Genomic DNA, 27,640 nt, shown 5'->3' with positions numbered 1-27,640 from the left:
TATGAAAAAAAAAAAAGGCACGGAACTTTGAACAGCAACTGAGACGTTGGAAAATGTGCTCTGTTTGTCCTTGTTCCACTGAAGGAAAACGGTGTCTGTGAATACAGCGCTTTGAGCTGTCAGTTACCCAGAATACAACCAAGTATACATTTGTGCTTCTGTTAACAAACCCTCCTCCTTTTACCACTAACGGAGTGATAGCAACACACCTCTTTCTCCCGCTGTTTCATTTCTCAATGGAAATCAAACTGTTCTATAAATGGAACTGGGAATTATTCTGTTTTGTTTGTTATTTGGAGGATTCACCATTCTCTGTGCTGAAAGTCTGAGGAATTTCCACAAGCCTGAGGAATGCACCAGCCTGTGGCCATCATACTGCTGGGCCCCATAAAGCCTTCTGCACCCAGCCATCGGCAGGCTTCTGAGCCTTCCTGACACGAGTGGAGACAGATTTGTGGGGACCTTCAAGGCTAAAGAGTGGCTGAGTGACTGAACAACACTAGGACACATCTATGTAAGCATCTAAGAAGAGAGTTAAATACTTCAGGATATTTGCAGCCAACTGTATCGTGAGCTGCATCAGTAGAGGGGTGGCCAGAAGGGTGAGGTAGGTGATTGTCCCCATCTGCTCTGCTCTTGTGAGGCCCCATCTGGAGTACTGCATCCAGGCCTGGGGCCCCCAGCACAAGAAAGACGCAGAGCTGTTGGAGCAGGTCCAGAGGAGGGCCACTAAGATGATCAGAGGGCTGGAGCACCTCTCTGTGGAGAAAGGTTGAGGGAACTGGACTTGTTTAGCTTGGAGAAGAGAAGGCTGCGGAAAGACCTCATTGTGGCCTTCCAATACTTGAGGGGAGCTTAGAAACAGCAGGGAGACTGGTATTTTACATGGGCAGATAGTGACAGGGCAAGAGGAAATGGTTTTAAACTGAAAGAGGGGACATTAGGGTTAGATGTTAGGAAGAAACTCTTCACTCCAGAGGGCAGTGAGGCACTGGCACAGGCTGCCCAGCGAGGCTGTGGGTGCCCCATCCCTGGAGGCATTCAAGGCCAGGTTGGATGGGGTGCGGGGCAGCCCCAGCTGGTGGGGTTGGAACTGGATGTGCTCTAAAGTCTTTTCCAACTTAAACCATTCTATGGTATGAGTCTATGATTTATTGCGGGGTTTGGGGGTTTGCACACTACCCAGAGCTAGGATTGGGAGCAAGAATACAAAATCCTGTAAACCTCTCCATATAGTCACTGTTCTGCTACTCAGGAAAATGGAAAACAGACTCCTCTCCTTCTGTCCTGCAAGCTACAGAGAAAGAACAGTACTACTTTTCTAGCAGTCAAGGATCTGCAACACTGCTACTCATAAGTGCGTGGTCTAGCTGTCCCATAGAGCTTGGTAGCAAGGCTTGAGGTATTCTGGGGTATGTTAAAAAGAGCATTGCCAGCAGGTCAAGGGAGGTGATCCTCCCTCTCTACTCTGCCCAGGTGAGGCCACATCTGGAGCACTGTGTCCAGTTCTGGGCTCCTCAGTTCAAGAAAGACAGGAAACTTCTGGAGAGAGTCCAACAGAAGCCCACAAAGATAATTGGGACCTGGAGCATCTCCCATTCGAGGAAAGGCTGAGAGACCTGGGACTGTTTAGCCTGGAGAAGAGAAGACTGAGAAGGGATCTTATCAATGCTTATAAATATTTAAATATTTAATGTTCTGTAAACATGAGGAAAAAAACATCCTTATTTTGAAGGTGACAGAGCACTGGAACAAGTTGCCCAGAGAGGTTGTGGAGTATCCTTCTCTGGAGATATTCAAAACCCGCCTAGGGAACCTGCTTTAGCAGGGGGTTGGACTAGGTGACCTCTGGAGGTCCCTTCCAGTCCCTACGATTCTGTAATCCTTCAATCCGAGGCTCTTCTCCTTGTTGTGCTGTAGCTGGCTCTCTTGAACATTGGTTGTTGTCTCACAACAACTGAGGAGGATTTTGTTGCTTTGCACCAATCCTGTGTTGCTCCCCACAGAGAATAAAAGTATCTGGAAAAGCAGAGACTTAAATTATTTATTTAGTGCTGCCAGGTCTGTAGTGCTGACTACATGGCAGCTCCCCCACCAACTGTTCATGCCCCCCGTGCTCTTCCCCAGTGCAGTAACACACCGTGTGCAACGCGCTGCTCTCCCGGGAAGGCAGTGCATTTCCAAGAGGCAGATGCATAGGAAAAACATTTGGAGGGTGTTGCTGTGGCTCTGTGCGACCTATGCTAGGATGAGGCAGAAACCTCAGCGTTGCAGACTTATTTCAGGGTTGTACTCATAAGGCACAGGGAAGCAGTGGGGGAGCAGAGCACGAGCAGCTCTGTTGCTTCGTGTGAAAAAAAACTCTAATAGCAATTAAGGGAAAGGAGTAGGAAATTAATAAGGCAGTAAAGATTCTTCCAAATTGGTCACAAACCATTGGTTTACCCCTTGAAAAGCTCGGCTGACAAGGATTCTCGCATCCCTTTGTCCCCCTATCTCTTTCAATAATCATCCTCCCTCATGCAAATATAGATGGAAAGGAGAGAGCAGGGAAAGGTTAAAATGGAAGCAGGCTATCTTTCATCGACATGGTAATTTCTGCTGCTTGGCTCCATGCCAAGCGCTCAGTGCAGCCACGAGCTGCCATTCCAACGTGAGTGAAAGGATCTTTAATAAGAGTGTAAATAAAAGCCAGGCTGAGAAATGAGTTTTCCATCCCAGCAATCGCTGGCCTAACCTCTGCTGTAAATAGTCTCTCGGAGCAGCACAGATGGAGTACCAGCACCTGGGGATCAAGGCAATCTCTGCGCAGCGCAATTTAAACAGCTGGGTACAATTGAAACACGAATTAGCAGGGACAGACTGAGGGATTCCATTTTGTGCGCTAGGTAAAAACAAATAATTCAGTCATTTTTTCCCCTTTGGAGGAAAAAAAAAAAAAAAGTGGGGTGAGGGGAGAACTTTTGACATGATCTGGTGGGAGGTGCTCTTCACTGCAGCTGTTAGATTAATTTAACCATGAGAATTTCCCACAAGGCGCTGTAAAAACAGAGCCCTAATTTATGATCATTGATTTAACAGCTTGAAAGTGATTTATCTGACCTCAGTAAAGATAGCGAGGACACCAGAAGAATGAGCGGTCATTCTGGGCTTTGTGTGTTTGAGATTGGCCTTATTAATTTAGAGCAGAAGGTCTGTTTCAACATCTCACCGAGACAGTCAAAGACAGTTGGCAACTGAGCCATTTTAAATACTTTTTTTTTTTTCTTGAAGCATTACTAATGCTGCTAAGTACTAAGAATTTATTCCACATGGAAAAGATCCTCATTAGTTAAGAAATGGTAAAGCTTCATTTAGAACTGCACACAAACAGACGCCTGGTCTGGGATTTGCAAGTTGCTTTTTCTTAAGTAATTTTCTTGTTGCTGTTGTTGGGAATCCGAAGCCCGCTGTGGAATAGAATTGTTAAGCATTACAGTAAATGAGAAATAGCTTTGGAAGAGATAAGAGGTTGGGACAAAGGATTGCTGGCTCCTGGTTTCTTTAAGTGTAGATTTCAGATACACCTAAATGCTTCATATATTTTACTACTTTTCTCATTCAGCCCTCTTTATAGAAGTTATAGAGCGTATCTGTTGACATGTACATACATCTAGGTTTTGTTTCAGACGAATATTCTTTTGGTTAAAATGAGTGCAGCAGCCACTACTGAAATGTCACAACTGAGTGATGCAATTTCATTGCACAAATAAGACGAGAAAGGCACAGGGAAAGGTGAGTGCTCTCTCTGCAGACAGAAAAACCATTTTTAAGAAGAGAGTGAAATGAAATACAGATTGTTTACAAGTTTACCTACGCCAGAAAATCTGAATACAGAATAAAGTGTGCTCACACATGCACATGCACACGTACAATAGTCACGGAGGCAAAATTATTTCCTGTATTTACAGCACCATCCAGGAAAATGGACTGGAAGCAGCTGAGTACCAATTTACCTTTCCACCTGGACTGACGTGCATTGGGTTAAACGTCACTGATTGGGAGGGCTGAGCATTTCGTTCGCTGCTGGGTTATGCTCAGCTTAAAAGCCCTTCTGCATGGACCCCAGAAAGTGACTGGGCTCTCTTCAGGGTGGGAGACAGAAATGTTGCGGGTTAGAATTTCATCTGCTGAGGACAAATGCTTGCAGTCATTTCACTCCTCTGATGAAATGCTATCTGACCTGAAACTAAGGTAGTGCAGTTATTCTTCATACAGTGGGTGGGAGAAGGCGCAAAACAATCTCTCTGCCCTCCAAAATATGAAATAATAACAGTTATTCTAAAAACTGAACAGACAAGCGTAAGATAATAGAATCCCAACTATGTAGAACACACACACCCCGACCTCATACACATTGTCAAGACAATGGAGACACAACTTCCTGTCTCACTGAAAGGTTTGGGAGGCCAGTGGCAACTATTAAAACAACACCAAAACCCCAAACAAATAAAAACAAAGTCGAAGCCTGCATTGTGGACCTGCAGAATACAGCAAGGCCCATGTCAAGCCGCACAGACTCTTGTCATCATAACACACTTGTTCCCTGTAGTAAACCACAGAGACATTAGGAGAATTCGATAATGTACTTATGTACAGTATTATTTTATTTAAATTCAGATTTCCAGGTAAAAAATAGGAATGAATAATGTGAGTAGCACACTAAATGTTTACACTCTGTTTTTACCCACGAAAAGAGCCTCTTAAATAAACAAATTAAACCTTCTTCACAGCACTCTCCTGCTTACCTACAGATCTTTGTTCCTCACAAAATAACAACAGATATTGCTTTCCACTTGAAGTCAGTTTTGGATGGGTTCTGAACAAATTCTGGAAGATTACAAGTAAGCACACGCAGCAGCACAGACATCAAGAATGCTTCTAAGTGACTGCTTTTCAACAAATGGATTTTGTTATTTCGATCTCTTCCTTTACCACTGATTTCATTCTAACAACACTATTGCACACATAGATGTAAACAAGTCTTACAGGTTAAAGTACAGATAGCCTTCACTTGACAATGCAGAAAAAAGCAACACACAAGACGTTATCTTTTTTAAGGGACATATTCCTCGTGATATACGGAATGCTGCTCATCCCAGAGTTCTCCTATTTAAAATTCTTAAAGATGATTCAATTGGCATTTCAGGGTCTAAACAATAAATACATCCACAGCTTCAGAAATGACACTTGGGGGTTTGCCAGACTCAGATTATGTTCTGTAAACAAGAAAAGCACGGTTCTGCCCTAGGAGTGAACAGAGTAAATAGAATAGCTTAGCGAGTGACTCTGTGCAATCTAGTCAAAATGCAGTGCAGCTTATAGCAAAGCATAATGTCCACAGAAATTCATATATTCATAATTCATTGTGTGAGAGAGAATTGGGAGCTAAATGCCACGTTTACTGATGTGGGTAGGATAATGGGCGAGAGGAAGCGCTTGGAGCACGCGAGAGAATGTGCTGTGAGAAGCAGAATGTGCGTCCAGGCGCACTGCTGCATGCACGGAGGGAGCCATGGGAGCCGCCCTCCCAGGGCAGAGGCCCACCAGGAGGTACGGCCTCACCAAGAGCTCCAGGCCTCCAGCACACACCAGTGCAGGAGAAGAGCAATTGCTATGGGCAGGGGCAGCATCAGCAGGAAAGGAACCTTGCACTGGCAGCTCACGTGTGCACTACAAGTGAAAAATGCTTATATGGGTGGGCCCGTTTCTGGGACATGGTAAACAGGTGTCCCAACACACAGTGACGCTCCACCCACAGCTTTGTAGCCGCTGTCTAACTCAACTTTTTTTTTTTTTTTCCTTCAAGAAGAGTGCTGTGTGTGACTGAACTGCCCTGATGACCCTTTGTGAGACCTCAGGGCCACCAGCCCAACACAGGTGGTGTCTTATGTCCCAGGGCAAGGCCAAGCAAGGGAGATGCAAGGCAAGTAGTGGTGACAAAGAGGAAGCCTGCTGAGGTGCCTGCTTGCCTCTTGCAGCTCCACCAGAGCTGAAGATGTGCTAAACACTTGCATTGCTCAGCAAGGAACACATGGAGGTATCTACCTGACCTCCAAGACTTCACAAGGCAGTGACCAGAGGCTGTACTGTGTTGGTAGGTGCCAGCTCCATGGCTAAAGAGGTGATGGGTTTGGAGCTAAATAGAAGAACATGGACCAGCTCTGCAGGGCCAGCTCTAGAACCAGCTCAGGCAGCCGAAGTGATTGCTCTGCTCATAGTCACTTAGCTGGGCATCCTTTTATGGAACTATATGTAAGATGGGGGGTTGATTACCTTAGCAGAATATTTAACATTATTTGAGATTTCCTGGAGACTCAGTTTCAATAACATACCCATCCTGATTTGGTCCTTATAAAAAAACAAAGCTGTTAATTATTAGTCAGGTGTACAGAATAATGCTTATAAATAAAGAAATAAGATTACTTCTCTAAGCGTAGTCTTGAGGCTGCAGGACTGCAATAAGGCAAGTAATTTGTGAACCTCACTTTGGCTTTCACAAGGATGCATCACAAAGTCAATGACAATTTTGCTCAACATTGAGTGATGGCATTAATAGATATAAGAGGAGGGGCTTGCTGGGTGTTCTGCTAGAGCGTGTTTATAAGTGATCAGTTGCTTGAGCGCAAATGTTCCAACAGATGGAAAGCAGTACACAATTGGCAGAGGAGAAGCAAACAAAGTGAGGATTGTAAGATCAAAAGATGTACGATTGATCTTGTTTACCTTTAGGATGAAGTCACCGATTCCTCTCTTTCTATGATGAAGTGATGACATGGGTTGACAAAGGAAAGGCAACTGATATCAGCTACCTGGACTTCTGCAAGGTCTTTGACATGGTCCCACACCACATTCTTTTCTCTAAATAGGATCAATATAGATTTGAAGGCTGGACAATGTGGTGAATAAAGAAGTGATTGTATGGTCACGACCAAAGGGCTGTGGTCAAAGCATCTGTGTTTGTCCAGGTAGAGGCCAGTCAAGAGTGGTGTCCCCCAGGGATCTGTCTTGGGACCAGTGCTCTTTATCAGTGACCTAGACAGTGGGATCGAGTGAACCCTCAGCAAGTTTGCTGATGACACTAAACTGAGTGGTGCAGCTGATGCAACAGAAGGAACCGACGCCGCTCAGGGACCTAGACAGGCTTGAAAAGGGCCATGGAGATGATCAGAGGGATGGAGCACCTCTACTATGAAAAGAGGACAAGGGAGCTGGGCTTGTTTAGACTGGAGAAGAGAAGGCTCTGGGAAGACCTCATTGCAGCCTTCCAGCACTTGAGGGGAGCTTGGAAACAGGAGCGAGACTGACATTTTACATGAGCAGATAGTGACAGGACAAGGCGGAATGGCTTTCAACTAAAAGAAGGGAGATTTAGGTTAGATGTTAGGTGTCTTTTGAACAAAGACTATTTGGATATGTGTTCATCATTGACTATTGCTGAGAAAGCCTATGCTAATTTTTAGCATGCTTTAGCATGTACTCCCCCTAGATGAGGATGAGCAGTAGTCCTTTAAAAGCAGGACCAAGAATGATTCATGCATGTATCCCTTTAGTTTAGTTAAGCTCTCAAGTTTCATGTGTTTTTCCTAGGCTGTTCTTTTCTGTGTTCATCATATTTTCTGCCCCCTCAGATTAATTGAACTAGGAAACTACAGAACAGCTAAGCTAGAATTTGCCAGGTAATAGAGAATGAAAAAAAAAAAAGTTCATTGATAAAACAGCAATATTTCTGAAACCAAAAAATGGAAACCTCAGAATCTGAGGCACAATAGGGACAGTAATTGCTTCACTTATGCTAACAGTTTTTATTAAATGCCCCACCATTACACCATATTTACATTATCATTACAGTGATAGTTAAGCCAGGCACTTGGCTGTCAGCTGAGGTTCCTCAAGTATGTCTTGAGAAAACACATTTTCCTAGGCTAAAAGTCCTAAAGATACATGTACTGATGCCACTGCATTACAGGGTCTGGGATTTTTGAATTATTTGAGCAGCTGAACCTGTAAAGCCTGGTTTCCTCTGGATTTGTGCCTATAGGATGAGTTCTTGTGGATTTGAAGGGATCAGTTAAAAGTGAAGTCTAGACTTTGCATTAGCCTAGATGATGTACTTTAAGAGAATTTAAAAATACTAAGTGACTGATAAAGCAAAACTGCTTTATAAAGGAGGACAAGCTTTTGAGAAAGAAAAAACAGACAAGCACATGACTATGGATTTAGTTTACCTTCCCATTTCAAGAGATACGTGAAAGGCTAAAATACTTAAAAACTACTTGGTTGCAATGTTTGGTGCATGACAGTAGCACGACACAGCAAAACAATGGTTAAGAAAAATAAGTTGTAAGACAGGATCAAGAGAAACAGTTGGAGAACATCGAGATAAACAGTTATTTAGGAGCATAAAATAAGAAGGGGCTCTTTTATTCCTTGCTGATCTTTTGCAACTGTCTTGAATAAACCTTCTCATGAGTTTACAAAATGTTTTCTTAAAATTAGTCTTTTTTCCCCTGATCACAGAAGTCTGTTTAGTGTGACTGCTCTAACATGACTGTCATTCTCTATGCCATATTCTCTGATGAGCCTTTGTATCTTTTGCCTTCTCCCCCTTTCTACATATGTAGGCATGGATGATATGTAAATATAGCTCTATCTCTACTTCATTGCCCCCTGCATGGGCCTTAGCTGAATCTCAGATATCATCTGTAATATTAGCACATGCATTGAAAAATATTCTTCTGTGGTTTTCTCAATGATCCATCAAACGTTTGCTCAGCACCAGCTCAAGTCATGTATTGATCACCACATCTTTGCACTTAATTCTTCAGGAAATGGGGAAGCTCTACTGAAGTTGCTAGGAAATCTGTACAGTTCTGTTCATGAATCATAGTTTTCAGATCCAAATCTATAACTTTTTATCTTTGCAAAAACACTTCTAGACCTGTTCTCATGGCAGCCTTCCCACTTTTCTTCAGAAGGAAGACCCAGTTACATACATGTCCTCTTTCTGATGCTAATTGTACCTTCCTTAGACCCCCCCATCTTTTCCTTCTTCTGGCTGCAGATCATTTTGTTATCTGTTATCTTTTGCAGTACACTCATCATGTTCACTGTTCCTTGGGTATCAGACACTATCACAAGTTTTTCCTCTTTTTTGCTGATGCTGCTTTCATTCCTCTACTTATCTGCTACTTCATTTCTTCCTTTTTTTTCCTCATCCTTCAGTAAGGCAAATGTGTTCCTCAGCTTTATTTTTCTTTCACTTGCCAGTCTCATCAATTTCAACTATGCGTCAGTGATTCAAAAGATCACTTCCACTAGTTGCCTGCCTTTTTCCAAGTGTTCTCTTAAGAGATCTGTGCTTGTAGAGAAAGAAATAGCAATACTTAACTGGAATTATCCACCACTATTTCTGCATAATCACAGTTAGATGACGTGAGGTGAGATAAGGGAATTGGCAAGTCCATAAAGTGTTTTAAAACATAAACAGAATGTGTGTATGCAGACTTACAGTTCCATATTTCTTATGACACACTAAGATAAGCACCAGTAGGATAATAGTTAAGCCGCAGTCAACTTGGTCATCAGAAATCGAGTGCAACAAACTAAACTTGCTTTGTTTGATGCGGAAATAAACTTATTGGAGAGAAGAAATGCACAAGTACTAGTAAGAGTGGAAGATTTAGAAATGTGTTCTACTAGAATTCATTTCTAAAACACACTTCCCAGTGTATATATTTACACCTGCGAAATAGCATAGGGAAAACAAATTCTTACTGAAATTATTTGAAATTATTTGTCATTATAAATTCAGTATCATGTTGATAAATAGAGAAGTTGCCTGAAATAAACAAAAGCATCACCAGAGATGGAAAGCAGTCCTATTGGAAAGAAGAAACCAAATTCAGAAAAGAGGGAAAGGGTTACGTTATGTGAACACTGAATCAGGAGATACATTTTACATTTATTACAAAGTAAGGGAATACTGCTCCAACAAAAATAAAAAACACATATTTTATGCAAGACAAATGAGATCATTAGTTTATGTTTGGAATTGGTCTGATTTCAGTTATAGACCTAGGATTCTCTCAAATGCGGTATTTCTTTTTTTAAAGAAAAAAAAGGCTAATGAAAACGGTCACATGGGAACGGTCAAAATGGAAAACAAGATCCATCAGCAAAGTTGTGAAAAAGTGCTTGAATAGAGTCATTCATTTTAAGAAAAGCATTTTCCACATCTATGTACAGATCTGTCTGCTTTTCAAACTGCATAATCTCTTGGAGAATGTAAGTCACTTTGTAAATACAAGAAGAAAATCAGCAGAAATTATTATTTTTTTTTTGCTCAAAAAGAAAAAACAAACAAACCAAGAAAAGTGGAATTACTGCAGGGGGAAACAATCGTTCTTTCTTCTTAGATTTGTGCACTTGTTAATGATTTGTTAATTTATATACTTCTTGATATAAAGTAGCATGTTCTAACATGGAGCAGTATTCATTTGCTATCCTGACAGACAGTGTAAAAGAACTCACACTTCTTTCCATCATTTGCAAACACCAACATAAATGCAATGATTTGCAATCCATCCTGCAGACTTGTCAATTTCAGGTTATATTGGAGTAAAAAGAAAAAAAGGTGGCGAGACTGGGGTAAATACAAGGGCAGCTCCGACATTAATGCCCTCTGTGTCCACGCTGTCAGAGGCGGATGTTGGTGATACAGCAGTAGAGGCTGAACCTTCCACCAATATCCATTCCGTGTTGTTGCCGTGTGACAGATGGCAGCAAAGGGGCAGGCTGACACAGTGGCACCTGACATGGAAGTGCAGATGGAGCAAAGGTGTGAAGTAAATCCACCAAGCAGTGGATGTGAGCAGAGCAAGGCAGTGGGTGATGCGTTTCAGCAGTGATGACAGTGGGTCACCCCCGCTGGTGCAGATGTTTACAAGCACAGCATGCAGTCTCTTGTGTATTGCTGGTGAAAATGCACAGCTAATGGTGGTGACTGTGTGGAAATTAGAGTGTTTTAGCTGAGAATTTGCTCTATCAAATAGCATTGTGTTCTTTGTACTGGTCGTAGTTTCCACGGAAATAAGTAGGAGGCATTACTTTTGGAGCAATGTGTTGCTTTTCAAGCAAACCTTTTTATTTTTATAGTTACTATGCACAGGTATCTCTGACAACCCCAGGTGTGATACTGAGACAGACTTTCTTCATTCCTCTATGTTTTTTCTACAGGTTTCAAAAAGCGTAGTGCGTTATAGGCACTTACATATAAGCCGAAAGGCAGCTAACAAGCTGTATTACACAGCAGTGCCCCTGAACTAGAAACAAGAAATGATGCTCTTGGTCAAGTTCAATATGTTTTAAGTACAGCCTAACAATCCATCCTTCACACCAATCTGTGGTTTAGGTGACAGTGGGGCAGGTGGCTGCAGGCTCCTCAAAAGAGCACTTAACAGTTTCAATAGAAAGAGTTTGTCATTTCTGCTATAGTTTCAAGCTACTTCTTCAAAGCCACTAGACTCATCTGCATACCATCCTGTTCAAGTCCTAGTTCTCTCACTGACTCCCCACTTTCACTGGGGGCAGCTGAAAAATCTCAGTCCACGTTCCCTGAACAATTCTGTAAATGGATTCTTTCAAGTGTTGAACAAGGCAAAGATTAAGTTCAGCTGATTATGCTACAGTAGGTCGCAGCAGAGTGTCCTTGGAGAGGAAGAGTAATTTCTCAGCATTAACTTAAGAAAAAAGCTGTTGGCACAAACACAGATTCTTAAAAATAAATACATCATCTGTGCAGAATGAAGAATCTAAGGAAATGAGCCTTTATCACAGCTTTTTTTTTTTTTTTTAAATGTGAGAACCGAACCATACCGCAGAATGATTCGATGGCCCATGTTAAGAGGTTAAGAGATAATTTCTTGCTGTAGCAGCAGCTCTGATGCTTCTGTAAATGGAGCCTATAGTCTGCATTGCTTCAAAGGGATACTGATCATATCCAGCAGTGGATCCAGCAATTATGCAGTTGCCTTCTATAGCCAAAGTAGACTTGCATGGAATATTTATTGTTGAACAAAGAGTTATTCTAATGCTCCCAGTAATCTGGAAGACAAAAGTTGCTGGAATTAAGATGAGAACAAAACCAAGTGTTTGAAAAGACAGTTTCCTTGCACAGAGAACTTGTTTCTTTTTTTTCCCTTAAACATAAATTTAATTTTTTTTAAAAGAACAAACAAAACTTTTGCAGTAGCAGTATTTGGATAAGCACCCCCAAACAGAAGCAATGTGCTATCCACAACCAAGGTCAATGATGATAGCAAAGGATAGCTTCAGTAAAACAAAAGGAAGCTGCCTTTCAGCCACATTGTAGCACAAATAAGATTGAAGTTGATTTGCCAAAGCCATTCTGATGTATGTGTTTTTTATTACAGCATGCAAACTCTCCAATTATGAGAGAGAATTGTCTTTAAATTATAATATCACCATACATTTATACTAGGTATTTGCCACTGACACAACAAAAAAAAAAAACCAGCCCAAGTAGTGGTGCAGACTGTGACTTGCACAATTTTTCTGACTAGCCATTTACCTCCTACTGAGTCTGTTCACAGTCCAACATACAAAGGCCCAGGAAAAAGAGCAGTAGTGCCATTGAAGAAAAATACGCAGCATAATTACCTTTCAGCAGCTGCCACTGCTCCTCCAATCCTTCCCAAGCCATTCCAGTAGTAGCTGCCCAACCTTTCTGAGAAGTTTGCAGCAGCTGCCCAAGCACGTTTCACTCACCACCACCCTATCTGTATGGACAAAGCCTGCTTTTGCTGACAGCCAAAAGCTTTTGCTGACACTGGGAGGAGCTGTCTATCTCTGTGTAGGTTCGGATGGACAAACATTGCTATAGCTAGAAGACCAAAGGACCCTGTGCTTCTGTTAAAAAAGCTAAGGCTGAACGATGTTGCCAGCTGAAGGGCAGAAGGCCACCCAGATGCACAGAAGGCAATACCCACAAAGGGCTTTGGTGGTTGAACAGCTCAGGTCACACTCCATTACCAACATTCCTGTCAGATACATTAAGATGACCATCAGAGGAGATACATCCAGCAAAAACAATGACACCGATGGCTCATTAAGGTTCTAGAAATAAGTGAATCATTGCAAAGGGCAAAGAAAAGTGTCCCTAACTTACAAGTGGAAATCTGCCTTGGGAACCAGAATCAGGAACATTAAGGTTAACGTGATTTCTGTTAAAAGTGAAGACAGCAGGATATGAAGCCAAGGAAACACTAGTGATAGGTAGACAGGTATGCAGCAACTTCTTTTCCATAGACAAAACTGTGGTTTACAATACTGCAACATTATACTGTTAAAGATTTTATTTTTCTTGATCTGAGGAGGAAAAGAGTTGAAGGAGAACTCCGACTTTTAATTTTCAATTAATAACCATAGGCATTCTGCAGACTTTTGCATTACAGAAAGAGAAGAAGGATCATTACCATCATTAGCAATTCCTATGAAACAGAAGTCTAGTGCCCCCAGCATGAAGTAAGAAAAGCTGACTGTGCTGATGACCCGGCTTCAAATCTGGTTTAGAGATTAATGCAGACACTTAGCCACTGAGTAGGCATGGAGTCTGATGCTGAAGACAGCCATCCCCTAGTACAGCTTTGGCCTACCAGTACTTCACCTACTCTGTACAATAGCTGTATCTATTTTTTTTTTTCCCCAAATATCTGGATCCTTCTACATGGTTTAAAGAGACTTGCAAAACCTATAGCATGGTTCACTTCTACCACTTTTTCCAGCCAATTGTTCAAACTTTTAATTACTCCCATCAATCAAACTATATGGCAGAAGATACAACTAGATCTTCTGTGTCTCTATGTACCATTAAGATATCCCCACAATCAGTTTTCTTTGATATAGTTAAGTGCTGTGTTACCTTCCATCCTTTACTTTGATCTGCTGAATAATATGGCTTTTGTCTTCAGGCTACTCCACTCCTAACGCTCCAGTCTTTGAATTCTCTCCAATAGTTTCATTTTCTTTTTTATTTCATACAACCAGTCCACCAACATACAATGATCAAGTACTATACGATGGGAAGATCACTTTGTTCAACAGAGCAATCATCTTTCCGTGTACTGAAGCACTCTAGCAAAAGTGGCAGCAAGCGGCTACAACAGTACACTGTTTTTAAGTCTTTGCTTAATGGTATGTTGTTCTTGTGATGACTATCTTGGTCCATGAATACTGCCAAAATGAGTACAAAGCAGTTAACACAATACAATCTTGTACAGTATTAAACGTCAATGTTATGAGACCAACAATCTCATTCATATCCTATGCCAGGCAACCGTACTAGAGAAGTACGGTCCCTTAACTCATCTGAAGGATAACCAAAAGCATTATTTTAGATATACAAAATATAGAACAACAACAAAAAAAATCCTGTTTCATCAATGCTGACAAACCAAGACACTGTCGACAATGCTTCTAGAGATGGGAAAACAAATGGAAATAGCCTAAAGGGCTGTGTCATGAATCTGAAAGGGAGGTACAAGCATAAAAAGAGAGAAAGAGAAGAAAAGGAAATTAAGTGCTAACCAAATAAGATAATATCATTTGGTATCAGAAATTCTTCCAAACAAGCCACTACTAAAGAAAAGACAAGTGTCATCTTTCAGTGACTTCAAGCTCTGGTCAAACTACTGTCACAAAGACATTATCTTTTCCCATGGCCACAAGGTCATGGGAAAGGCAATTTTCTGACAAATTTAACAGGACTTAATTAGAAGGAAGGACTAGAAAAGAGGAAGAAAATAAGGCACAATGGGGCAATGAAAAGTAGGCAACTTCAGATGACGGTGGGGGCTATAGTGAAGTCAGTAAAGACAGTGAGATACCTCAGTGCTCCTTGCTGCCTTGGCTTGGTCTGAGGGCTTTGTGGTTTCAATGCATTGTGATTGAACTTGTCTGCAAGTGTGGTGACCATATTGCTGCTGACTTACAGGTAAAAGCATTATTTTACTCACAGTGAATTTCAAAGGAGATAAAGAGAGGGAAAGCCCTTCTACTCTACCATTTAGACTTAACTTGTAGAACACCAGGTCCACTGTATTGCTTTCCTGTCACAATCTCCTATTATCTATCAGATACAATCTCAGTGAAGTCTTTAAACTAGGAGGAATTTCTGACTGCATTAATTCTATTTTTATTTCCTGACGTTTACAAATAATTTTATATAACTGACTGAGAGTTACCATCTGTTATCTCAAACTACTTTTAGGTCTTTATACAACACATCCTGTGATGTAGCCTACTTTTTTTGCTAGCAGATATGGTACTTCACAATTGTCAGCATTAAGTATGTTGGACTGTGACTAATAAAGCATTTCTGATTGCTTTGTAACTGTAAGTGCTCCATGTGTACTGTCCTATCTATCACTGTGTCATATGCAGCTATCATTATAGGTAGGATTTTGCCTTTAGATCATTGATGATTGGATTTGAACACATGTAGAAAACTGCAAGTTTTGGCCTTGGGATGCAGTCGGCAGAGTAGACAGGCCCCAGGCAGCAGTTCTGTAGGCTGTTTAGTTGTGATGCTCACTCTTTGTCCTTCTGAAGGGAGGGGGTCTTCCTGCTCCATAGCTGCCCACAAGCTTTACTTCTACACAATTCAGTAAGAAGCTGTGGTGAATACCACAGAAATCTCAACGTTACCATAAAGGTTTTTGTGTATAAATGCCAAGCTTAACCCTGGCATGAGCTGACCAAAGCCATCTGGCCAGTCTTACACATGATCACACCAGCTAAGCCACACACACTGCGGGGCTTCCTGAAGCAGAAGATCCTAGTATACCTGAACTATTTGAGTGTTGCCTCTAAATTCAGCTTCAGTGAGCTGCAGCTCATGTGGTGGCTGCTGGGGGTTATCAGAGGACATTACACCCTGAACACCATTGCACTGCTACAGCAGCAGTGCTGCTGGTAGTACAAGCCTGGGGAAGGAAGGGTAGAACAAACTGCATAAATATTAAAGGGCCTTTGTTCTCTCTAGAGCTCGCACTGATCATTTTATTTGGGTTTTGATCACCAACACTACTGTTTATCTATTTTAAGCTTTGCGCTTTGTTGCCTTATCAGGCTATTTTTATTTTTCAATCATTTAAAAAAAAAAAGGACTGGTACAACTTAAGCACTTGCTTCCTCTGGTACCATTACCCATTTTCTATTCTACTCTAGCCTATAATCACGCACTAAAGTAGGAAAGACAGCAGGGGGGTACAGGATGTATGACAAAGCACGTACAACATCAAGGAGAATCATGACTAGAAAACTTTCTTTCAGGTGCCAGAAAGGATAAAGAAATTCATGAGGCTAGGGAGTTGTGGAAAAGTCAAGTCATGAAAGGGAACAAATACAAGGGACCTGGAAAACAATAGCAGACCAGCACACCAATAACATTTAATGTATGTAGCAGCTCTAGCTCTCCAACTGCACAAGTATACATACCATTTCAGCCTTATCTTACCTCGAGGCATTCTAGCCAAACATTCTTGAGTTTATACAGAAGTAACCTACTGTGACCATTTTTGACAGAAGCATTTCTTGTGTCCGTATTTAAGTTTTGCAGCGTGAAAGGCCACGCTGATACTGATGGCACTGACAATGGGCCCAGCTCAAAGGGCTACTGTTTCACTGCTACATTAGATTGCTGGGCTGCAGAATCTCAGCATCTGACAAAGCACAGTGTAAATTACATAGTTACACAACACAGCAACACAAAATAGGTATGGACTGTGACAATGAATATGCACATACTGACAGTGCATACAATTACCAGCTGGGAAAAAAGACATGAAGCACAAGCATCACATTTTCGCTACAGCCCATTGTATATGTCAACACCAGCACCATAAGACATAGAGCAGGTAGGTAAGTACCAAACTCCAACCACTGTAGATAACCTTGTTCCATCGCACATCATGTGGATGGCCTTGAAGTTGTCATTGCTAGATGGAAGCAGTGAGAACTAGGTGCTCTACAGCAGTGGACTGACTTTGCAGGACATGCTGAAGGGCTGTGTGGCTTATATAAGACCCTTATATAAATTATGCATGCTGGTATAGTCCTTAGGTACGCAATAGATGAACAGTCCCCTCTCTATAAGAGCCTGCATTGGCAAGAAATTTAGGAATACTTTTCACACTGTAAAGCACAGCTGCTGACTTGCAGCACAGAGGTGACCTGATAATCTGGAAGAAGCCCAGGGCTTCAGCTCCATGAACAAGAGTCAGACTGCATTGCTCAGCCCATGCATCTATCGCAGCATTTCACAGAGGACTGTACTTTGGCCCTGTATCTCCCTCAGCTCCTAAAACATGCTTTCAGTTTAGGAAGAACAAAAAGAATGCAGATTGTCAGCCATCTCCCTCCTTGGTGTCATCCTCCTCAAGGGAGGCTTCATGGTTCAGCTACAACATATCTAAATGTCATTCAAGAAAACAAGCAACAGGATCCATCCCGTTAACACTGAGCAAATGGAAAATGGAGCCAGGTGGTGGCTTTCTTACCTGAATTCGTACCTATTGAGCAGGCCATCGATTCAGCAATAAAGCTCTCAGAAGGTTCTAAAAGTCCCACAACAGAGGCTCTCAGAGGTGTCTGTTTCTCAGTTCATTTTTGTCCCCTTGGTGTTTTTTTCTTAGGCATACAGCCACACTTACCACAACACGAGAGAGGAACGTGTTTGCGTGCCTGTAACAGTTGCGTACATCAGTGACTGGTGCATTCTGCAGTCCTCTACAGAAACACAACTCATCTAGGGTATCATTTTATTGGGCAAGAGCAGTCCAATTTTCATTGAACTAAGGACACCACTTACTTCAAATACTGAACTGTATTTAGCTATCAAAAGCAAAGCTTTATACAACTAAAATGTGACATTAATGTAATGCATTTTAATTTTCCAGAAGATTCCGTCTTCATGTTCTTACACACACTGCAATACGTTGAAGCACAGACAAAATGAACAAACTGAAAATATATTTTATAAGAAGTCACGATCTCAGGGCTCAAAGTTACTGACTCCATTTTCTGGACCAGCTTCCCCTTTACAAGCATGGCGCAGAAACTTTCAGAGGGAGCCAAACATGCTTTAAACTGAAAACTAAGCTTCAGATGTAAACACAAGGCATCAGCAGCTGCTTTAAGCACACTAAAACCAAAAGAAAACCCAGGAGCATACTGATTTCTACCAGATAAACCAGAAACCAGATTAAAAAGTAGACTTCAAACCACCTGGAAACCTGTGACCGTGCTTTTTCCTTTGGTTCCACACTTAACTGTTTCTTCCTCGCAGGTGGCATACCAAGATTTTGCTTGCCTGAGATCAGAGGTCTTTGCACAACCTTCCAGGAACACATGGCATGGGTAACAGTGGGTTACTCCAGCAGTTCCTCCTGAAGTGGTAACTCAAAATGGGACCAAAAGCAGAACTACCCTTCTTCCTACAGCACACACAAACCTTCAGACAGACTGTGGGCTAAGTATTACCTTGTCTCATTCAGTGCCAGCACTTTCATACTAATTCCTTTGCGGGACAAGGCATAAGACATACTCGAAGTCCTCACTCCTTGCAAAGAACATGATTCAATTTTCATTAAGAATCGCTAGTACAAGCATTTACTTTTGTTAGTTTAATGCTCATTCTAACAGAGAAACAAAAGCACGCGGTGAAAAGCAGTACATATAACTTACCAAATGCACTGATATATTTCAAGTGTTTATGTGCTTATATACTTCAAGTGCCTATAGATGTAACTCTCTAGAAACTGGCATTTCCCCTTACTGTCTCGAGCTGCTCCCTGGTGTAAACAGAAGGTCTTGCCCATTATGTGTGCCGCCCAGGATCCATTAAAGCAGAAGAACAGAGGCAGCCTCAGTGAAGGCAAGCGTTCCAATACCAGTTTTGCTAGCATGGGAACACAGCACTCTCCTTGGTGACAGAGAGGGCAACTGCACCCTGCAGGGAAGCAACTATCCGGAATCTAAGATTTTAGGTTGATGTGTGCCAGGATCTTTAGAAGCAGCACTGACAGACAGTAGCTGGAGGGGTGAGCAGCTGGTGACTGTTCTTCACAAAATAGGTAAGACAATAGCACAAAAAGACATCAAACCAGGGAATAAGAGCATCTAAAGCTTAATCGTCTATGCTGTGAATCTCAATACATTTTTATTATTCCATGAGTCAAAAGAAGCGCTCAGAAAAGCTACGGAGGAACATTTCTTGCAGTACTTTCTCATCCAGCACAGCAAACAATACACAATAGAGATACTATAAACTAAATAACTTTACACAGAAATTCCATCAACTCAGCCATGTGCCTATTTTAATTTCTATAACAAATTCACACAAGAAGTTTGACTGAGTGAAACCCCTGAAGAAGAAAAGGGAAAAAAATTCAGCAAGAAACAATGCCATAGACAATAACATGCCAGCAGTACAGCTTTTTAATTGGCATGATGCAATTTTTCTTTCCAAACTAATTCATCAAATCACAATGAGGGATCACTGGATTTGGAAGATAGCAGCTACTCTTTCCATTTTAGGTTTTCACGGAATTTTCAGTAAGACCAGCTTCGATTTTGCCGCATCACTAAGATGAGGTTCTCCACTGCACTGAAGAATTAATCCTTTTTGCCTTGAAGCATCATGTCACAGCATTATTCACATAAATAAGCTATGCAAGTTGGACAGTTAAGCAATAAATACTATGACAAAGCTAAGTATGGACTTGTCTGGGCTCTCATTTCTATATGCAAGAGTGCTCTGAACTAAGAAATGTCTAGATATCCCTATTGCAGAACTATGCAGCTTGAACACAACTCCCTGAGGAAATCATTGTTACGTACCTGAAATCTACCAAGCAATACATAATTGAGTTCTACATGGACATGAGGACACACCACTGCACAACAGCTCACCAGCAATCTCCCACCCCAACCTGCATTATTTTAGTAGCTCTGTCTTATTTTAGTACGGGTCCTTGACACCCTCCTGAAGTTACAACCCACAGCATGAAGAACGGATTACTTAGGCAGCAAATGAAGTTTAAGGGAGATATTTTACACGGGAGGTAAACAAGTACTTCATGGTAGTGTACTGGAACATCTTTTCCTATTGATTTGCTCCCCCCAGAAAGAAAACACAAAGGCAGCCAAATCCTAGTTTTACTCAAGCTCCCTGAGCACAGGAAAGGAAAGCAAGATAGAGGACAATTTCACACCACCCACCTACAGGCACTTAGCTTAGCTGAAGCTCCTTCACCTCCCTTGCAGTCAACCTGCAGAGGCAAACTCCTCTGAAAGGACAATTCAGACCAAATTATGTTTGTTAGGGTGCTTGAAAGTGTGATTTACATCACGGATCTCTTTCTGCCACCTCCACTGAAACATGAACTTAGTGGGTTACCCAGCTGTAAGAGATGCCTGAAGGTAGATGGTGAAAATATCGCAACTTCCACAGCAAACCTCCAGGGGTTCCGTTTGCCAAGTGCTGTCTCTTGGGATGTGAAAAGCAGGCATCTATTGTATCCCCATGCGTGTTTCAGTTAAGGTGGGAAAATAACAAACAAAAAACCAATCCAGGGTATGTTTTAAATTTGTGATAGCTATTTTGTCTCAAAGAGAATACTTAACATGCTATTAGTGAGCATAAAATTTTTTTAGCTTTATGTTACAGAAGAGCTTGACTTAGCAGATAACGCATTGTACAGTATACAAATGAAGTACTACTAAATTAAACTTGCCAGCAGGAAGATTCCTCATATTCTGCAGGGCACTTTACATTCAGCAGAGGTGAAAGAGCAACCTTTATGTGTGTTCTAAATGCATAATGAGTGCGAACATTTAAAAAATGAGGCAAAGAAACAAATATCTCTAAGTTTACCCAACTCTTATCAATAATAATACATGAGAACCGTGAACTGGAGCCAGTGCTAAGACACCAACTTCGAAGTGCTTAGCTATAGCTTTAACTTTCTCTGTGAACTCAAAGGATTAACCATAACCTGCTTGCAGCCGGATCTCATAAGGGCTGAAAAATTAACTCTCAATTTCAGGAACATAAGAGACAGTTATGCACATTTATTGTAAATGTTTTAATGTATTTCACGTTTAAGCCATTGTAGTAAGTGATCGACATACTGAATTTCAATCAAAACGATACCCTCGGCCATCACTATGAACACACCAGCAATTTTAATTAATTCACAATAGAAGATCTACGGTTTCTTTTTCACAAGAAAGAAGTCACAATACAGAAATAAAAACCTCAGAAGTTCACCTAAAAAACTGCTAGCACCAAGCTGTACAATGACAGTCAACTACACTGTGAAACAATCTTCTCACTGTAAGGAAAGCGACAATTTACATACTTCTGTTAGATATTCAGATTTTTTACTATTCAAATAAGAGCATTTAAGATCACACATACAAGTTTTGCATACTCAGAACACAGAAAATACAAGTTAGTCATCACTCCGTCTTCACGAAATAGAAAATCCACCTTCCAGCAGTGCCATGTGAATAATAAGGTGAAAGCATTGGAAAAAACGCAGACGCTTGCTCTCCAGATCAAATTAAAGTGCTCTCCAAGCAGCGTGAAACTAATGGTTTCTCACCCAGGCTGCAAAAGAAGCAGTATCCCACTGACAGGGTCGGACCCCGCTCGTCCCAGCGGCCACAGCTGGGCAGGAGAGGAAAGGAGAAAAAGAACTGTTGCCACCTCAGCAGCATGCAATCCCGGGAAAACAAAGGGGATTCCCATTGTCATTGTCTTCATCTGCAGCTGATCATCACCAGCACTAGCAAGGCAGTAGCTTGCGCAGTTATCTCCACAGCGGGCAATGTCACAACCCGACCAACAGCACAAACTACTACCTCAGCCAGGCCTGGCGCAGCCGGCCCCTGCTGGGGGGAACGAGCAGGCAGACACCGCGTCACCGACAAACGAAGTTACAGGGAGAAACAGCAGGAAGATAAAAGGGCTCTGGGGTCTTTTGATGATCCTCGTCTCCTTTATCTGCTGCAGACATCAACCAGACTCCTCTCGTCTGACTGAAAAGCGGAGGGAAACCCCGCCCAGCTCCCTCCCCAGCGCTGCCCTTTTCCTTGCATGACCTGAAGCCGGCGGGCAGAGCTCCATTTATCAGATACGTTATAGACCCCAGCTGGTGCAGCAAAGGGCACGTTTAATTTCAAACAGCCACCGCTCCGCACGCCTATAACAGATGGGGAGGGGAGGGAGAGAGGGAGGAAGGGAAGGAGAGAAGCGGGGAGCAGCGGGCACGGCAGACAAACGCCTCCAGCCCGCCAGACCCTCCCTGCGCAGAGCCGCGGCCGCGGGCCGTCCCGGCGCTGACCCCCGCCGCCCCCCGGGGAGCGCGGGCTGGGGGCGCTGCCCGGCCCCGCTCTCGCAGCTCGGCCCCGCCGCGCCGTGCAGTGCCGCCGCCCGCAGGGCCGGGAGGGACCTCCGCGCCGGCGCCCTCCGCCTCTCCCGGGCCGCGGTGCCGGCGAGAAGGAGGAAGCCGAACCCTCGAGGTCGAGGGCGCCGGGGCGCAGCCCTCGCGATCGGGGAGGGGAAAGCGCTCGCCTTGCCGAGGCCGCAGACAAAGGGGCGCCGGGCGGCCTCGCTCCCGCCGCGACTCCGTCCCTCGCCGCCGCCCGCCGCCGCCTGTGTGTCCGGCCGAACCATAGAGATCGTTTAAGGCGGGGGGGGAGAGGGGCTCATCCGCTGCCCACGTGACTGGACATGTCACTCACCCGGCCGGCGCCATCTTGGGGAGGGAGGGGAGGCCGCTGCCCCCCGCTCGCGTTCAAGATGGCGCGGGCCGGCGGAAGGCCTCTGCTCGCGGGCGAGCGCTGCGCCACTCCCCTCGGCTCCCGCCGGACTGCGCGGGTGGGGGGAGTTACGCTCGTCCGGGGGATGCTGGGAGCCGGGAGCTCCCGCGCTCGATCCGGGCCTCCGTGAAAGACGCGGGAAGAGTCGCGGGGAGCGGTGCCCGCCCGCTGGGACCGCCGCCGGGGGGAGCTCGGCGCGGCGGGACTTCGCCCGGCTGTCTCAGTGCGCGGTGGGCGGAGGGGCGCTGAGGGCCGCGGGGCGGCACCCTGCTCCCGCCGTGTCTAACTACGGGGGGGGGTAGGGGGGGAGAAGCGCCGATCGGCAGCGCGAGGGGGTCCCGAGCCTGGTCCGGGGCAAGGCAGCGCTGCGGCCGCACCCCCCACGGAGGGAGTGTGCTCGAACGCTTTTTTGTTGTTGAGTCAAATCTGAACCTGAAGGTGCTTCTATTTTTAAATGGGAATAGACCCCAGTGCGATTACTCCGTACCAGAAACGGAGTGAACGTCATTACGAAAGCACACAAAGTTACAAGCACCGGCATTTTAAGCAAGTTCGTTTTGGCCTTCGCCACCAACGCATCTGGTGAACAAACTGCCAAAAATTGCTACCAATGCACGAGAGGAATTAGGGGCAGGAGTCAAACCCACAGATAAGGTACTCTGCAGGGATGCAGAGCACAGAAATAACCCCGCTTGCAGCAGAAAGTAAAGGAAATAGCATAGCCTTAGGTTTGTCAGCACAAAGCTACCGTCACAGCTTGGTCCCAGCATAAAACCCATGGCTTCAGGGACAACTTGGAGGAAGCCTATGACAAAGTCATGCTGGAAGGCAGCCAAAACACTGCCCCCTCAAGATCCAAAGATGGAAACACTTCATAATGATCCTGTAGTTGCCTACTTTAAAGTTTGTACCTGTGTTGACAACAGGGTTGATACTACATCGATTGCTTTTTTTAAAGACATTGAAACCAGTGACATTCTGCTGGAGGAAATAATCGACCATTTCTAGTACATTTATGAAGTATGGTTTTGATACTGACTGCAGAGTTGAACATTCTACAAGTCCTGATTCCTACATAAAGCCATGTAATGGTATTTCACACAGGGTCAGTATGACTTAAGAGCAATTCTGCCATTTGAGGTCAGTGCAGACAAAGCTAAATACTATGAAGAACTGGGTGCACCACGTAAGTGCAGATTCTACTCTGCTGTTTGTGCACAGATGAAAAACCAATTCTGAAAAAGAAACACAATTGGGAAAATCTAAGTGCTTATTAAAAAACAAAACAAAACGAGAAAAGTGACTTATTTTTAATAGTGATAAAAATAAGCAAGGAACTTTTTTTTTGCCTTATTTTGCACTTGTATTTATCTTTCTGAAAAGATTACTACTTTGTTAGCAATTATTTAAATGTTTGCTTGCAATTAAACAATAGCCTTTGTGCTAAGTTTGTCATCTTTTCCAATTAGGAAATGCACTTTACATAATTAGCAATTCAGTATCTTATTTTTTATTTTTTTTCAGAAAATAGTTCTAAGCACATTTTTCCTGATTATTTAACATCCCGTTAGTTAGCATAGGGCTCTATTTGGATGCAAAGTAGAGTTATATGGAAAAAGGCATTCAAAATAATTCTTTCTTACATCGATCTGTTTCAGATGTGTTGGATACATTCAGGAAATACAGTGATAAAAAGAGGACAGAACTGTTTGTAGCTACCATTGGCTTCAGCTTTTAGACAAAGTACATTTTACCCTCACAGATCTGTCTTATGCATGGAAGAGGAAAAAGCAAGCTGCTTTCTCTTTCAGCTCCTAATCTGTCTCCAACTTTGAACCAATTGTTTGACTTCATGTGGATAAAGTGAACTGCAAGAAGCTACTGCAATCAGACCGTGGTTTGGCTCTTCAAAAACTTGCTTCTCACTCTCTCACAAGGCAGGGCTGCATACTACTTCATCAGTTCACTTCATTCTCTCTAAGGCTTTGGCAGCAAACAACTGCTTAAAAATTTAAGAGATTAAAGTGCATACAGCTTTAACACAGGTTATTGATTTCATATTTTATAAGAAAATATTTAAATAAGACTTTTCTAAAAGAAATGTAAACATCTTTCCTCATTTGTTCTAGGGCAGTACTGTGCGCAGAGTCGAGGGATCATTTTAGAGGTAAGGCAGTGCCATATCATGCTACAGTGCCAAACCAGGAGGCATGTTTAATAAGCATATCTGCAAGTAATAGTTCTGATGTACTCCAGAAAGCGGTTCTTTGTACATGTACATATGAGTAGTACTATGTGCATAATATTCCTGTCACTTTCCATGCTTCCTCATGAAAGAGGTTGATCAAAACCAGGCTTCCGTCTGTACATTTTAAAGGTCTTCTACTGGTGGCAATCCAGTTTTGACTGCTATTTTTTTTTTTTTTGTGGGGTCTCTCAATCCCTTCTCTGATATGACCTGATGTGATGGGGGGACGAAGGGAGAGTCCTCTGGCAAGGAAGCCAGAAACTTAAGCAATTCCTTGACAACTTTAACATTCCAAGAAAGAGCTAATAGTAAAAACAACAGAGAAGGCAATGCCAGGTTTCCCAGCAGTCTGTCACCCTCACCAGCTTCAGCAATCTTGAAGGTATCAGCTTTGGAAATATTACTGGCCATGGCCAAGTCACTTAGCTCATGCCAAGCCTAAGGCAGATATTCTGTACACAGAGAGCAATAATTATAATTCCAGCTTAAAGACCAGGGTCTTCAAAAATAAAACACTGAACATTATGCTAAGAAGGCATCTGACTTAGAAGGGATTTTCTTTCTTTCTTATCTCTGGGCAACACCTCCTGAAAAACTAAAAGTAAACCAAAACAAAAAAACAAACCAACGTACCTTCTTAACAATATTAAACTGACAGGCGTAAGCTGGGGCCTTTGAGTATGTTTCAACTTTGCAGTATTTTTGATCAAAAATAAGATGGTAGCTGTATTTAACACATCTTTCCCGCTGGGAACATCCTTCTGGTGAAAACAGGATTATAGTGTTGACAAATGAGATTCCTTTAATTAACAGACACTGCTGTAAAACATGTTTTCAGAACTAGTTTTGATAGTGTTAATGACAGCCATTTTTACACGGGAGCAATTTCCTAAGGAAAATCATCAAAACATGGGAAACCATCAGTCTCCTACTCAATAAAGGTGGCAAAATAAAATGGAGAAAACTTACTGCTGCTTGAGTGCAGAATCTTACATTCACCTTTATGAACTGCATCTTGTTGTTCGGGAGACAATTTCCCCAGTTGAGATGTTCAGTATAATCCTGTTTTCTAGCATACTTGTAATACTGCTTTTCATGCAATTTCACTTTTTTTTTTTAATTGTAAAATAATTCTGTGTAATTCGAAATCTGAAGAGAGTTTTTTGTACAACCTGCCTACATCATTATCTCTGTGTTTCCACTGAATAAAACCTGAAGGCTGTAAGAAACAAGTAAATGTTGAGTTCTACTGTATTTATTTAGAAAGAATGAGTAGCTGTGTCTGATCTACTTTCCAGCATACACAAAGGCAGTAACACCACTGTAATATGCTTGTATTAGCATAGCAAAACACATTTTTTATGAAACATACTTGTGAAACTTGAAGATTATTTACTCCCGAAATGAAATTTATGTTTTACATGAACTATTAGTCATTTTTGTTGGAGTTGCACTTGCCCTGATAAGCAAAATACTGTGTAGACAAACAGGTGTCCTTGCTCCCAAAATTTACACTGAAGAAAAGTGCACACCAGGAAAGTACTGTCAGAAAAAGAGGGGCAGAAAACCCAGGGGTGAAGAAAGAGTACTAGTATACCTGACCATTCTTCAATAAAAATCCATTATCCTAGTGTTGTTATTATGTAATCTGAAATTCCAAGAATTATGGACATACTCCAAGTTACTGGAGTCTGGGGATACAACAGAAGAAAATCCAAAGAATTAGACATTGTAGACTGGTGTCTTTTGAGATTGTCAGTGCTGATCATGTTTTTCCCCCCTTTGTGAAGTCAAAAAGTAGAACTTCCAATAAATTCAATGAAATGTGAATTACACTCACCGCTTCTAAAGACACTAAATAAAATACATTGTCGCATTTTTAAAACACAAAATGTTACTGGAAGTTATTATCAGGCTGTGTTTTAAGAGGATATTTTTTAACCTCTGCAGTTTACTACTTTGTAATATTTTGCTTTTCTGTGGGAATAGAAATATTCTGTTGATTAATACCTCGCTGATGAAAACTAAATGTGTACTTGTATAGATGTAACCCATGTCTGTCCACTATCTTGGATTCCAATTTATACAAAACCCACATCATAGCTATGTTATTTGTAACTTTCTGACACTTTGGAAACGGTATGTTTGTTTTCTTCTGTTTTAATCAGCAGCAGTATCTGGAACTTCTAAATGATTCTTTGTAGATAGAGTGCTGACTAGGACTTGTATTTGCCATGTATAGAGAGATGCTGAGGAAAAGAAAGGCGCTGACCTCACTAAAAATATCTTGCATGAAAGGTTCAAGGCTGGCTATGAGGACGCTTGCCATTTGGAAGAAACAACTCAGTCTGTCTGTTGGGTGGAAAAAAAAAACACCCTGCAGAAAACAATGATAAACTGTTGAAATATCACAGATGCTCTGATTCACTGTTATAACCAATAGTG

The 27,640-nt window shown here is 42.4% G+C and overlaps 1 protein-coding gene across 1 annotated transcript in view; it reads right to left on the bottom strand.

Annotated features, from left to right (window-relative positions):
* Positions 1-27,640, bottom strand: part of MON2 (MON2 homolog, regulator of endosome-to-Golgi trafficking) — a 102,041-nt gene that overhangs the window by 1,060 nt on the left and 73,341 nt on the right. The window lies entirely within an intron of this gene.

Source organism: Numida meleagris, chromosome 1 (assembly GCF_002078875.1).
Source record: "Numida meleagris isolate 19003 breed g44 Domestic line chromosome 1, NumMel1.0, whole genome shotgun sequence".
Classification (NCBI taxonomy): domain Eukaryota; kingdom Metazoa; phylum Chordata; class Aves; order Galliformes; family Numididae; genus Numida; species Numida meleagris.
This window is presented reverse-complemented; position numbering and strand designations above follow the sequence as displayed.